Source organism: Phyllostomus hastatus, unplaced genomic scaffold (assembly GCF_019186645.2).
Source record: "Phyllostomus hastatus isolate PE091 unplaced genomic scaffold, TTU_PhHast_1.1 phas_scaffold_216, whole genome shotgun sequence".
NCBI classification, from domain to species: domain Eukaryota; kingdom Metazoa; phylum Chordata; class Mammalia; order Chiroptera; family Phyllostomidae; genus Phyllostomus; species Phyllostomus hastatus.
Genome location: NW_025334018.1, coordinates 9,148,466 through 9,154,465, shown reverse-complemented (window position 1 = coordinate 9,154,465; position 6,000 = coordinate 9,148,466).

Genomic DNA, 6,000 nt, shown 5'->3' with positions numbered 1-6,000 from the left:
ACCTGTGTCTTAGAAAATCCTAGCCCCGGTCAAGTGGCTCATCTTACTCTCTTCAGAGAAATTCCCTTCCCCACATTGTCCATCTGGAATGGCTCCAATGATGACAGCTACTAGTTTCACATCCACTTCCACCACCTCTGTAATTTAAATGTATTTAAATTACATGCAAATCACATGATCATACAGGTCGTTACATATGCATTACATGTAATACATACATATAAACATACACACTCTAGCTCAATACTTGGGGCTTGACATTTTGGAGGCCTTTGATAAATCCTTTTAGTCTTATATTTTATACCTGCTCAATACAGTAGTCACTAGACACATATGGCTATTTATTAATAAATGTAAATTTTAATGAACTAAGATCAAGTAAAATTTAAAATTCAGTTCCTTGGGCACACTAACCACATTTCAAGTGCTCGGCTGCCGCAGCAGCTAGCGGCCACTGCGTCGGATGGGAACATCACCCAAGTTCTGCGGCCCGTGCCCCTCCGCTTCCATGGTTGGCGTCTCTCCGCGTCTCTCCGCGCCATCATCAGAGCCCTGGAAACGCAGAGGAAACAAATCTGAGACCAAGATGGGTCTGGGCACAGACAGATCCTTAACCTGGGCCGTGGACAGGGGCAGAATGGAGAGCACTGTTCTCCAGGAGTTCGAAGGAACCCTAGGTTCGCTGTTTCCTGTCTTCGATCCTCAGCCCCCAGCTCTCGTGCAGGTGCTCCTGAGACTCGGACTGAAGGCAGCGATGACATGTTTAATGACAGGTAAGTATTTATGGTCACTCTCCAGCAGGTGTAGTGTGTGTGCGGGAGGGTGAGTGGTGGCCCAGCGAGGCCCTCAGCCCAGAAGCTGGGATCCCCTTCGTGGTAACGCTCTAGATATCACCTGATGCATTTCTGTGTGCCTAACCTTGACCCTGTTATTGTTCTGAAACAAGACTGGGAGGGAACCGAGCCATCAGGATGCTATCGGCAGCCCTCCAGCTCCAGAAGGGCTGCAGAGTGCTCGGAGCGCTGCGACTTTCCTGGTGCTGTTTTGGAAAAATCCCGGAGAGGCACAGCACAGCATTCCAGTCTCCTGGGGTGCTGCTGGCACCTGGCGGAAAGCCGGGGAAGGGGCTGCTGGCGTGCAAACTGTTCTCAGAGAGTGCGAGTTGGAAGGAGGCCTCGCTCTGCACTGCTGGTGTCGCATTGGACACGCCCTGCTCTAACGAGAGCGGCTGCAGCAGAAACAGAAGCCGTAGAAACGGAAAGATGTGGCTCCCATTCACCCACACAGCACCCACAACACTGGCTTCCAACACCCTTGGACCCAGTGCCCTCTTTTTACCATATTTATCTAGTTCTTGCCCCCTTTACCCTCCTAAAATAAAAAATTCATAGATAATATAACTTACATATGCCTATTATTATAAAAAGCAATATAATGACCCAGCTGCAATATAAAGGTGAAAACAGTAGGATGTAATTTTTAAAATGTGTTTAATATGCACATGTTCATCCACAAACAGGCTACAGTACATAATTGGGCCACAGATTGCACCTACAGAAAATAGTGGAGTATAAGTGTAAGAGAATAAGACTATCAGAAGCCACGCTATGTAAGAAGTGCAGGAAAATAAAAGAACAGAAATGCAGGCAGACACGAGAATAAAACCTTGTATTTGGATTTAAAAAAAAACAAAAAACAGAACCACCCGATGGTTTGTATGCATGTGATCACAGGAAACAGCCATGACGGGAGAGGAAAGGGGGTGTTTTCTACACGTCGGTCAGTGGAGAACGGGAAACAACTGCTGGAGGCAGGCGCAGTGGAGATGGGGGATTCAGCAAAAGCAGGCACGTGGGACGAGTCTGAAGGACATGCAGGCGCTCTGAGAATCCACAAAAACACGGAGTAAGGGGCGAGACTCGCCCAGTGTGCCTGAGGCGAGGACTGGAGCCAGTCTGTTTACTACTTGACATTGAGGAGAGGGGCGTATCCATTCGACTGGAGCGCCAGGGACACCAGGGAGGCTGAAATTGGGGCTAAAATGACAGCCCAGGTGCTGTTGCAGTGAGGACATGGTGCCTAGGTCAACAAAGCTTGGTTGCCAACAGAGCGGATCTGCCACTCGTTGAGAAAACTGCCGTCAAACCAGTAGCCTGCGTGGTTCTGAGGCTCTCCTTTGCCGAGCACCCTCTGTGACAGGTGCTTGCACGTGTTACCTACTTCTCCTAACAACCTTGTGCGGCGTTCATCTATTATCTTCCCTTTACAGGGACGGGAACTCGGACTTGGAATAAATGAGCAACACGGTCGGGCTCCAGGCAGGCTGTGGAGGGCCTGGACTCCAATGCAGCTGCGTCTCACTGGAGTCTCACACCCCTTCTAGCAGGAGGGTGGGTAGGAACAGGAATTATCGTTCCCGCTGTGGTTCTGAGCGCCCTGAAGCCAGGAAAGGGAAGTGACTTGCTAAATTCCGCGCAGTGCCGTTACCCTGCCTACAAAGTCCGTACCTTCTACAGCATTTACACCACATCTTGTGATACTTACTTCATATCTTATTGCAGGGATCTCAGAAATCAGAGGCGATCTTAAGCAAATAAAATTACAATAAGCTCTCCTGGCAGGATATGAGCATGGTAATTGACCGACTGTTTCATCATGGAGACCAGAAATGTAAATGTCACTTAGGGAATTTAGTTAAGGTCTGTGCTCAGTGTGGAAACAATTAGCTGACAGACGGAAACTAAATTCTCTGATTACTCAGGGATGGGGTAGTGACTTGTTGCAAAGCCACTCCTGGGTGTGAGGGCGACCTGGCTGGAACATCTGTCACCCACTTGGTTGTTGGGTGTGGCCCAGCATGGTGGGTCGAGCTGCAGCGCCTTCCTCTATCTTCCCACCTTGCGCATCTTCCTCACTTGGCATGCTGGATCTAAGTAAGGTCCCAAGGAGTGGGAAACTCATTAACTGCCAAGGATATTCAAGTAGGAAGCATCTTGGGGACAGAACCCTTGGGAATCAGTTTGTAAGAACCAGTATCACGGTTCTTTGAAATGTTCTTTCTAAGTAGTGACCATGAACTAAGAGAAGAAAATGTAAGCGAAGTGAAAAAACTGAAACTTTCAGACTCTGAGGGTTGGGACTTAAAATGGTGCAAGTACTCTGGAGAATTTTTTCTTTCAAAGGTAAGACCACACTGACTCTGTTACTCAGCGGTTTTACTCCTGGGCACCGACCAAGGGAAAGGAAAACATATTCACAGGAAGAGCTGCAGTAGAACGTTCATAGCAGTGTTATTTATAATCGCTCCCCAAACTGGAAACAAATCAAATGCCTCCCACTAACACATTTGTTTACAGTAATACAATGAAACAATACTACGCAGTGGTTTTCAACAATATAGATGAATCTCAAAAGCACTTTGTTGAAAATGTAAAGTTCTGGAATAGGAAATACTAATCTATGGTAATAGAATCAGAACAGTGAGCACGGCTTTGGTGGGGAAGGTATTGTCTGGAAAACAACCCAGAAATTTTCTTTTGAAGGCCATCTCCCCATCCATCCCTGCAACTGTTGCCCCTACCCATGGCTCAGCCACAGCTGCGGGCTCCCGGCCCATAAGGAGCTCAGCAACTGCAGAAAAGATGCAACCTCCCCTTGGTTCGACTTCGCCCCGTCCACGACTGGTTTGCCTTCCGTCTTCAACGACACGCAGTTAATATTCACCTGCTCCAAAGGGCCAGCTGGGTTTTAACCATGTAGGCTTGAGCACACACCGCACTCAAGGAGTTCAAAGTTCATTCAGCTTCAAGAATCAAGCAAGACGGATGACCCCACAGCCCTGCAGGGCCCAGGAGGGTCGAGAGTGTCCTCCATCATGGGTGGTTGGGGCAATGTTTTCTGCCTGTGGAGCCACATTTGTTCCCTAAGAAGCTGGGCTGCGACTGCTCTGACGGGACCGACCCGTCATTTTTCTTCACTCGAATTAAGAAGGCGCCCTGTTCAACAGGCACCCCATGCCCCCCTGAATAAGACTGACCCCTCCTTACAAGCTCATCCTGCAACACCCACCCAGCCCGCTGGGACCGCCCTGTGGAGCCCGGCATCAGCTCCAAGGCTGGGCCCAACACGAACCCACTCTGATGCTGCGGGACCCCACCTGCCTGCGCCCCACTGTGCCCCACTGAGGTTCATTCACCTAGGCCGGGCAGTGGAGGCTGACACTGCAGTGTGTCACTGTCACCGTGGAAGACAGAATGTTCCTTAGCTCCGTGAAGGGGTCAGATTCAAAAGGTAGCCAGGGCAGAAACGAATTCAAACTTGAAAATCTAATATGGGAACTTCCTGTGTTCTACTACCAGCACCTAATAAACATTAACTCATTTACTTCTCATTAGCCCGTGGGAGACGTTATGAGGAAACTGAGGCACAGAGAAATTGAGGAGCCTGTGGAAGTTAGTGAGGGGCTGGTGGTTTGGGCTCAGGCGCTAAGGTTCCCGTGTCTGTGTTCTACGTGCCACACCGTGACGTCGCCTGGAAGGGGGTAATGCGGCCCAGGATTGGAAAGTGGCCGGGGGAGTCTGGCACAAGAGACCAAACACAGCCACACAGCCAGGTGACAGGAGAGCTGGCACCACAGGCCGACTGTGGAGGGGTGAAAATTGTCGGGAAAGGTTTTTCCAGATCCCAGATTGCGGCCAATTCGAAAGCATGTCTGAGGTAACAGTGCCATCTAGTGGCCAAACAGCGGGTAGCAATTACCCTCCACGCAAAGATGGAATAAGCCTTGAGAAGGGAAAGTGTCCCAAGTCCGCAGGGAAGCTGTGAACTTCCCCGCCACGTACGGATTCTAAAACGCGGGCGTGTCCCACTGGCATGTCCCTGGAGCAGCCCTCCGTTCCCACACGCCGCCGAACGAGTGGTGGCTACAGGCCAGGTTCCTATGCCAGTTCTGCTCATTACTGCCGAACACTGGGGCAAGCTCGTCCACTTCATCTTCCCTTCTGAAAAACGGGGAAAACAGTATCTACCCCTGTGGGCGCTGTGAAGATCAAGTAAAATAACACATGCCACATGCCAGACATAATACAAGCGTTTAACAAATGTCCGTTGTTGCTGCAGTCCTACCGAACCCCAGAGGGGAGGACCTGGACGCATTAGCCATTAACTAGTGACCTTTAGTGAGCCCACAGGACTGTTCTTGGGGGCGGTGCTTTTTTTTTTACATGCAGTTTTAGGTTTGCTTTTCTCAGGCTTCTGCCTACATTGCTGAGTCATTTCTCTACTCAAAAATATTAGTGGCTCCCAAAGACCCTGAATATCCAAAGCAGTTTCAAGAAAGAACAAAGTTGGAGGTATCATGCTACCTGATATGAAAGTATGCTAAAAGGCAATAGTAATGAAAATCAAACGGCATGGCATAAGAACAGATACACAGGTCAAGGGAACAGAATAGAGAGCCCAGAAATAAATCCATGCCTATATGGTCAATTAATCTAAGGAGGCAAGATTATACAGTAGGGTAAAGATAGTCTATTCAATAAATGACATTGGGAAAACAGGACAGTCACATGCAAAACTATGGAATTGGGCCATTTTCTTACACCATAATATACAAGAACAAACTCAAAGTGGATTACATTCTTAAAGGTAAGACCTGAACCATAAATGTCCTGGAAGAAAACATAGGCAGGAAACTCCACGACATTTCTCTTAGCAATATTTTTTTTGGATATGTCTGCCCAGGCAAGGGAAATAAAAGAAAAAATAAATTGGACTACATCAAGTTTAAAAGTTTTTGCAAAGCAAAGAAAACCATCAACAAAATGAAAAGGCAGCTCACTGAATGGGAGGAGATATTCACCAATAATACATCTGATAAGGGATTAATAACTACAACATGTAAGGCATCCACACAACTTGACACCCCAAAAAATCTGATTAAAAAATAAGCAGACCTGAGTAGTCATTTCTCCAAACAGGACATGCAGATGACCAACAGAT